A 10,194-nucleotide genomic window follows, 5' to 3' on the forward strand; every position below is an offset into this window, starting at 1 on the left:
ACCCCAGCTGAGTCCCAATATAATGGTATGCAGGCAATCACCAGAATAATTACTGGCACACCATTTAGATATTTGGATTAATCATCAGATGCATTGTAAAATAGCTGACTGAAACTCTCAAGGAGTTTTGTATGCTGCATGCTGTTTAATTTCAACCTATAACAAGGAATCATCAAGGAAACCCAGCAGAAGTAAGCCCAATTTCCCAACAGTTTCTCATTCAAGAACATGAGTATCAAGGTGACTTCACGAAAAACTGGTCAGATCTGCCCTTTGCACCTATAGTTTCTAATGGGAGCAAGAGTAAGCTATTACACCCATTGAACCGGCACTTCCACTCCTCTAGGCCATGGCTGATCATCCATGTCATCACCACCTTCCCTTATTCCATTATCTTTAATGTCTAGAATTTTATCAATTTCTGACTTGAATATACTAGATGGCTGAGCTTCCACAGACTTCTACATGAAGAAATCCATACATTCACCACTAATTGAGTGAAAAACTTTCTCGGCCTCCCAACATTAAATAGCTCACCTCTTTCGATGCGACTGTGTACTCCGGTTATCACATTTATTGGATCCATTGGCTCCTCCTCTTTTTTAATTCATTCAAAGGATAAGAATGTTGCTGGCTGGGCCAACATTTATTACCTATCCCTAATTGCCTAGAGGGCAGTTAAGAATCAATCACATTTCTGTGGGTCTGGATTCATATGTAAGTCAGACCAGGTAAGAAGGCAGTTTCCTTCCTAAAGGACATTAATGAACTAAATGTGTTTTTTCAACAAGTGACAATAGTCTTCATTTTCCTTCGTGAATTCAAATTCGTTACCTATTTTTATATCCTGCAAAAGTTCTATAGGGTTTATTAAATGTGAATAGAATTAGAATCAGTACAGTTTGGAAACAGGCCCTTCGGCCCAACAAGTCCACATGAACCCTCCCTACCCTATATTTACCACTAACTAAGGCACCTAACCTACACATCCCTGAATAATGTGGATAATTTAGCATGGCCAATTCACCTAACCTGCATACCTTTGGACTGTGGGATGAAACCAAAGCACCCGGAGAAAACCCGCACAGACACGGGGAGAATGTGAAAACTCCACACAGTCACCCGAGGCTGGAATCGGACCTAGGTCCCTGGTGCTGTAAGGTAGTAGTGCTAACCACTGAGCCACCATGCTGCCTGTGATGCTTCTTTCATCCATCTGTCTTCACTCTGCCCAACCCTGCCATAGTTTTCTAAATGTCCAGTTATCAATTTCTTTATATTACATTCTAGCTTTAACTCTAAAACAAGATTAACAGATCTGTAGCACTCCTTTTCTCTCTCTCCTTTCCTTAAATGGTAGTTATATTTGCAGTAGTGGGGTTAAGTTTTTAACTAGGGAATTCACCGCTTTCAAGGGCTTATGCAGAGACAAGCCAGAATGCAGTACTGTACCTCACACGATGTGAATGAGACAGTGGACCCTCCCATAAGACAACATCTCTATTGGCTAGGTCCAAAATAGCTCGCCCATTTTTGAGAAGCGATTAACCACATGTCAGAGCACCAGATGACAGAACCTAGCATAAATAGCTTGAACTTACCAGTTGTGCCTGAGCTTGAGCCACACAGCTCCACAATGCAGGTCCTGCTCACGTTCGGGAGGAAGCAGCAGAAAGTGAGACAGGCAGTACAAAACTTGCATGCCACTGAGGGTAGGTAACTTCTAATGCTTCAGTCAGTATATGGCATCCATGTAAAATGCTTTGAGTCCATCTGATAGGTAACAAGTTGGCAGCTATCCTGAAGCACCTGCTTTACACCCTTTTATCATTGGCTAGCCACAACATTTCCAAATTTAAGTAGATTGCTACATTGCCCTAAAATACTTGAGTGTCCAATGTGTAATATTAAAGGGCTTTTGTTTTGTGCAGCTTCACTCATCAAGTCAGTGAGCTATGAGGAAATGTTTGATAATATCATCTTCATACTGCACTCCTCCCAATCTTAAATGCCAAAGCACTTCCTTGAAAAGCTGAAAGCTGAAATCTTGCAAAAATATGTTAAATCATTACAGATTTTGTTCTTATTCAGTGTGGGTGTGATTGCTGATGATCATTGCAGGCATGGTCCTACCACAATCCCTACATTTTGTTATTAGCTTCATGTTTACCACACTGAAGTGCAATATTTTGGTTGCAGTCCTTAAAATCATGGCTTTCTTCTGAGTGACAGAGAAATGGAATGTTTCTTCTTCAGCTACCTGCAGAGATATGTCAGTACACGCTCAACGGGTTGTGCGTCTGAATCTGATTTGAGAAACCATGGAGGTTGAAGTCTCTAAGTTGGCGGAAGGGGCAGGTGAAAGCCTTGAGAGCTTGGGTGCCTCCTCTGAGGATTGACTGGCTTCTGTTTCAAGTATACAACATTGCAATGTGTTCAACATGAGATATTTATTAAAGTGAATCGAAGATGTCTGCCAACAGTGAGTGTCTGCCACAGTGGAATTCACATTACCATAGCAGACATGGGAGGACATTTGTACATGATTGCATTTCAAAATCTATCTTATCAGAGGTCAAGATGGACGTGAAGCTGAGGGTCAGCAGTGCAGGCCTTGCTGTGGTTCACTGGATTCCAGTAGACCCTGCATAAGTGGATATAGGGAATTATTTATGTAAAAGGGCTCAAGATAGACATCATAGAGATGAGTACATAATTATTGAGATGAAGAACAGAAGGTTGCATGAGAAATGTTGACGTCAGCCATTGTGAATGACTTGTAATGAATCTTAATGGAAAAAGCACAGAGCCAAAAATGGGAAAATTCTGCTTAATGAAGAGTTCAAATTACTTTATCATATCATAGGAAACTGGTCAAATAAGGAGGTAATGTTTGTTAATCAACCAAGTGCTGATGGGACTGTGACAAACTAAGCCAAATATGTAGAATAGACCAGAGATTAGCAGTGGATATCCATTTCATTGTATACCTCACTAAACTGTGCAGAGGGGAATCATCCAATGTCTTCTACAGGTGATAGTAATGTAAAATTGTCAAAGAGCTTTTTCTCCCCACAAATCTAGATGCCAACAGTATTTTGTGGCAGATACCACTTGATCAAGCATCAAAACCATTAACCACATTTATCACACCTATTAATAAGTGTTGTTTTAATTGACTTCATTTTGGCATTCCCTCAGAAATTTTCTAATGCACAAAGTCTAACATCCCCAAGGGCAGAGAAGAAATAATTTGCCACATGAATGATGTGGTTATTCATTTTACTACTAAAGAAGAAAATGACCAATGGGTCCTTGACATTTTTAAGAAACTCGAACAAATAGGGCTTACTCTGAAAGAGAAACATATATTTGGCTTGACAATTATAAATTTTTTGGCATATTAGTCAACAACAATGTATAACAATTGACACCCCAAAAATCCATGGCAATTCAAGAATTCTCACAAGTCAAAAATATTGGGTTCATACAAAGACTCCTTGGTGTGGTCAACCAAGTGGGGAATTGCCAAATTTATCATTGGCCAGTGGGATTTGTTAAATAGGGGCCAACATTGGTATCGGGGCATGGAACGGGAAAAGATATTCAAAAAAATTAAAAAGATCCTAATTTTCTCAAATCTACTAGCATGCAATGGTTTAAAACTTCCAAATATCGAACAGCAGAAACATTTTCTTTGGGTCTAAAAGCCAAATTTGACAAATTCAAGAAGATGGCCATGAAAAGTCAATTTATTTTGCCTCTAGATCTTTGACAAAGACAGCATCAACCTATACAACAAGTAAGGAGAAAATTTTACTTTTAATTTGGATCTGTGAACAAAATGTTGATTACCTTATCGGCTTAACATGTAAGATCTAGCAGACTACATGCCTTTGGTCAAAATGCTGCAATGAATGCAATGTTTTTGGTTAGGGCTTGTTTTTGATTAGGGCTACTGCACCTTGATTCAAAAACAGTATGTTCCAGGAAGTACTTTAATAATTGCAAACATTCTGTAAAGTGCTACAGCCAACCAAACTACAAAGCAAGATGGGCTGCTAATAGAATCACTGCTTTTCATATATAAATGACTTAGGCTTGGGTGAACAAGGCACAATTTCAACATCTACAGATGACACAAATGGAGAAAAGTGATAGGTGTCAAGAAGATACAATGATGGTAGTTGTGCTTAGTGCTAGGAGCTGAAGTAGAGATGGAGTGAGGGGTATACATGGGCTCAAAGATAGTGTCATCGTGGCTGCACTGCCTCAGATTAACTGAAGTGTGGCTGATTCAGTCTGTCATAGGCTCCCCGGCAGTTAATTGTGTGGCTATAGATAATATGGACAATAATGTGTCAAATGAAGTTAAACACAGAGAAATGTGAAATCATATGTTTTTGTAGGAAAAGCAAGAGATACAACACAAACTAAAGCGTACAATTCCAAAGGGAATTCAGCAACAGATAAATCTGGGGGTATGACACGTTTGAAAAAACATTGGTTTGGCCTCACCTGGAATGTTGTAACTGTTTCTTGTGACTTCACTTTAGGGAGGATGTAAACATTGTACAGACGATGCAGTAAATACATACAAAAACTAAAACCCTTAGTTATATGAATAGATTGGAGAAGCTCTTAGAGAAGACAAAAAAAACCTGATGAAAGAGCAGCACTTCAAAAGTTAGTGCTTCCAAATAAACCTGTTGGACAATAACCTGGTGCTGTGTGATTTTTAACTTTGTATACCCCAGTCCAACACCGGCATCCCCAAATCACACAAAAAAAATTGACATTGGTAAGAGGTTCTTGATTAACAGGGGTGTTTTCAGAATACATAAAAAGAAATTGTTTTCACTACTAGAAGAATCAAGAACCAGCAAACAAAAGTGGATAGCAAAAGAATCTAAGGGGACTTGAAAAAACACATTTTACACAGTGTGTGGATAGATTCTTAAATACAAAGAACAAAGAACAAAGAAAATTTACAGCCCAGGAACAGGCCCTTCGGCCGTCCCAGCCTGAGCCGATCCAAATGTATTGTCTAAACCTGTCGGTCAATTACTAAGCATCTGTATCCCCCTGCTCCTCACGTACTCATGCATCTGACCAGACGCATCTTAAATTAATCTACCATGCCTGCCTCTACCACCTCTGCTGGCAACGCCTTCCAAACACCCACCACCCTCTGTGTGAAGTACTTGCCTCATATATCCCCCTTAAACTTTCCACCTCTCACCTTAAAAACATGACCTCTCGTTGTTGAATCCTTCACCCTGGGAAAAAGGTTGTCTCTATCGACCTTGTCTATACCCTTCATGATTGTGTAAACCTCAATCAGGTCCCCCCTCAGTCTCCTTTTTTCAAATGAAAATAAACCGAATCTACTCAACCTCTCTCATACCTTCCATACCTTGCAACATCATTGTAAACCTTCTCAGCACCCTCTCCAAAGCGTCCACATCCTTTTGGTAATGTGGCGACCAGAATTGTACACAGTATTCTAAATGCGGCCAAACCAATGTCTTGTACAATTTTAACATGATTTGCCCCGTCCAATGAAGGCAAGCATACTATATGCCTTCTTGACCACTCTATCCACCTGTGCAGCAAACTTCAGAGTACAATGGACCTGCACTCCCAGATCTCTCTGCCCATCAACTTTTCCCAAGGCTCTTCCGTTCATTGTATATTTCGCTCTAGAATTAGTCTTGCCGAAATGCATCATCTCACATTTAGAGTCATAGAGTCATAGAGATGTACAGCATGGAAACAGACACCCTTCGGTCCAACCCGTCCATGCCGACCAGATATCCTAACCCAATCTAGTCTCAACTGCCAGCACCCGGCCCATATTCCTCCAAACCCTTCCTATTCATATACCCATCCAAATGCCTCGTAAATGTTGTAATTGTACCAGCTTCCACCACTTCCTCTGGCAGCTCATTCCATACACTTACTACCCTCTGCGTGAAAAAGTTGCCCCTTGGGTCTCTTTTATATCTTTCCCCTCTCACCCTAAACCTATGCCCTCTAGTTCTGGACTCTCCGATCCCAAGGAAAAGACTTTGTCTATTTATGCTATCCATGCCCCTCATAATTTTGTAAACCTCTATAAAGTCACCCCTCAGCCTCCGACACTCCAGGGAAAACAGCCCCAGCCTGTTCAGCCTCTCCATGTAGCTCAGATCCTCCAACCCAGGCAACATCCTTGTAAATCTTTTCTGAACCCTTTCAAGTTTCACAACAACTTTCCGATAGGAAGGAGACCAGAATTGCACGCAATCTTCCAACAGTGGCCTAACCAATGTCCTGTACAGCCGCAATATGACCTCCCAACTCCTGTACTCAATACTCTGATCAATAAAGGAAAGCATACCAAACGCCTTCTTCACTATCCTATCTACCTGCGACTCCACTTTCAAGGAGCAATGAACCTGCACTCCAAGGTCTCTTTGTTCAGCAACACTCCCTAGGACCTTACCATGAAGTGTATAAGTCCTGCTAAGATTTGCTTTCCCAAAATGCAGCAACTCGCATTTATCTGAATTAAACTCCATCTGCCACTTCTCAGCCCATTGGCCCATCTGGTCCAGATCCTGTTGTAATCTGAGGTACCCCTCTTCGCTGTCCACTACACCTCCAATTTTGGTGTCATCTGCAAACTTACTAACTGTACCTCTTACGCTCGCATCCAAATCATTTATGTAAATGACAAAAAGTAGAGGGCCCAGCACTGATCCTTGTGGCACTCCACTGGTCACAGGCCTCCAGTCTGAAAAACAACCCTCTACTACCACCTTCTGTCTTCTACCTTTGAGCCAGTTCTGTATCCAAGTGACTAGTTCTCCCTGTATTCCATGAGATCTAACCTTGCTAATCAGTCTCCCATGGGGAACCTTGTCGAACGCTTTACTGAAGTCCATATAGATCACATCTACTACTCTGCCCTCATCAATCTTCTTTGTTACTTCTTCAAAAAACTCAATCATGTGAGACATGATTTCCCTGTTTGGAAATGTGCTGCTTAAGACTGCAGTGGAACCAGATTCAATTGTGGCTTTCCCAAAACAGAATATAGTAAACAGTAGAAGAAATAAAGGGAAAAGGATTGGAGAACTGAAACTAATTAAATTGGTCTCAAGGAGACTCATCAAAGACTTGATGAGCTGAATGGTCTTACATAGAACATAGAACATTATAACGCAGTACAGGCCCTTCAGCCCTTGATGTTGTGCTGACTTGTGAAAATAATCTGATGCACATCTAACCTATACCATTCCATTATTATCCATATATATGTTCAATGCCCATTTAAATGCCCTTATTGTTGGCAAGTCTACTACTGTTGCACGCAGGCCATTCCATGACCCTACTACACTCTGAGTGAAGAAACTAACCCTAATATCTGCCCTAAATCTATCACTCCTCAATTTAAAGCTATGTCTCCTCAATAAGACCTTCCTTCCATCCAGGCAACATCCTAGTAAATCTCCTCTGGGCCCTTTCCAAAGCTTCCGCATCCTTCCTATAATGCAGTGACCAGAACTGCATGCAATACTCCAGGCGCAGACTTACCAGTGTCTTGTATAGCTGAAGCATGACCTCGTGGCTCTTAAACTCAATCTCCCTACCAATAAATGCCAACACACCATATACCTTCTTAACAACCCTATCAACCTGGGTGGTAACTTTCAGGGATTTATGCACCCGGACATTGAGATCTCTCTGTTCATCTACACTGCCAAGAATTTAACCATTAACCCAGTACTCTACATTTTTGTTATTTCTTCCAAAGTGAACTACTTCACACTTTTCTACATTAAACTCCATTTGCCACTTCTCAGCCTAGCTCTGCATCTTACCTATGTACCTCTGTAACCCACAACATCCTTCAGCACTATCCACAACTCTGCCTACCTTAAGTGTCATCCACAAATTTACTAACCCATCCTTCTACACCCATATCCAGATCACTTATAAAAATGACAAACAGCAGTGGCCCCAAAACAGATCCTTGTGGCACACCACTTTTAAATGAGGTCCAGGGTGATGTACATTTCCCATCAACCAACACCCTCTGGAAGATATGGACAGGAATGCCAGGGTACTAAGGAGGGATTCACAATTATGGTGAAGTTATAAACCATGACAGCAAGACGACAAAAAAGTTGATGAAGAGAGCTCCTGCTTGTCTACTGAAGAGAGACACCTTGGAAGGCAAAAGATCTTCTTTCCCCCCATTCCGTCCAAGGGCAGGTCATTTCTTTCCACCATGAGCTCCAGTGCTGTCTCTAAGAATCTGTGGATCCTCTTAATCAGTCCCTGATCCATTCTGCAATGTGCCACCCTATGTCAGCCAGCCTAATTTACAATTTTAGAGGACATGGCTGAATGGTCCCAATTAATGCCGCTGCATGAAAATTGCATCAAATCAGTTCTTGATTACTAAATCCACAACAGGCTCTGTGTTATTACTTCCAGGTAAATACAAATTATGGGATCCTTGTGGTGCAGTGGTATGTCCTTGTCTCTGAGCAGGAGGCCCAGGTTCTAGTCCCACCTGCTCCAAACTATGCAATAGCATTATTGGTCAGGTTGATTAGAAAATAAAGGGCTGAGTTCTTCTATACTTGAGTGTAATATTTGACTATTAATCTTCAATCAAATTGAGCACTCAAGAGTTCTTGTTGTACAGTGGTAGAGACCCTACCTCTGGATTGGGAGGCCTGGCTTTAAGTCCTACCTCTCAAGAAGTTTGTAATAACATCTCTGAACAGATTGATTGGGAAATAAGTTAAATAAAAAGTTCACTCAAATTAAGCACTTAAGGGCTCTTGTGGCAGAGTGGTGGTGTCTATAGTTCCGGACCAGGAGGTATGGGTTCAAGTCCTTCCTGCTCCAAGGTGTATAATAACATCTCTGAACAGGTTGATTTGAAAATATCAATCAAAGTAAGTGTGCTTTTGGTTGGACTTCACTTTATGCTGCTGATTTTTGTGCATCTGGTGCTGAGAGGTGTGAGTAAGTCAGAGAACCACCTCATGGGTCTGCTCCTGGGCCTGGTTAAGTTGATTATTAACAGGCGCAGGCAGTGGGCTGTGGAGACAGACACAGCTGCTGACTGTATATCCCTCTTCTATGGTTATGATCGTGGCCAGGTGTCCTTAAACAGGGAGCACACTGTGGCCATCAATACTCTTGATGCCTTTAGAGAAAAGTGGGCACTGTGAGGAGTACAATGCTTTATGTCCTCCTCCAACTTTTTTTTGATTTAGTACCCACCCTCTCTCTCTATCCTCCTCTCAATTTTGTTTTCATTTTTTGATGGAACATTTGCTTGTTAATATACAAATGGCCAGATGGGTGTTTTCCTGATGGTGGAAAAAAATATATCATAAAGTCTATTCACACAGATGTCTTTTTTCTGTCTCACAATATATATAAAACCACAGCTGATTTGGGGTAGAAAAATATAATGGGCTTTATTTGGTCTTCAAAAGAAAGCTGATGGGAATCTGCCCCTGGACCTAGATGCTCAAAAATAAGAAAAACAATTAAATGTGTATAAAAGAGGACCCGCTTTTGATGAAAAAGTTTTTTTAACAGCCCTCTCTCTTTGAAAAACAAAGTGCATGCTAAATCCAACTTTCAAGGCCCATTGTAGTGCAGTGGTAATGTCCCTACCTCTAAGCTAGAAAGCGTGGGTTCAAGTTCTATCTGTTCCAAAGGTGTCTCATAACACATCTGAACAGACTTACTTAAAAAAAAATTCAAACAGGAATGTCATACTTGCATAGTACCTGTTTCTATCCTTTAAACAAAAAAACGCGAGCATAACCCAACAAGGCAGAAGAGGATAAATAGGGTGGTCAGTAGGACTTTAAACTTCTGAGTTGGGGGGAAGGGAAAGTGAAAGCGACAGGGAGTATGGAGTTAAATGGAAAGATATGTGGCAGGATAGCATATGTGCAGGCAGATTTAAACTTGAGACAGACTGGGAATGCAGCAAAAAGGAAGGATAACTTAGGACATCTTAGGACTTCCAATATCTCTAATGATAAGAAAGTTAGCATTAAGGCACTTTACCTGAATGCTTGTAGCATTCATAACAAAGCAGACAAACTAATGGCACAGATCATCGTGAATGATTATGATGTGGTAGGCATCACAGAGACGTGGTTACAGGGG

This window comes from Chiloscyllium plagiosum, unplaced genomic scaffold, assembly GCF_037043375.1.
Source record: "Chiloscyllium plagiosum isolate Xiang-an unplaced genomic scaffold, Cpla_swu_hap1 HiC_scaffold_9, whole genome shotgun sequence".
Taxonomy (NCBI): Eukaryota; Metazoa; Chordata; class Chondrichthyes; order Orectolobiformes; family Hemiscylliidae; genus Chiloscyllium; species Chiloscyllium plagiosum.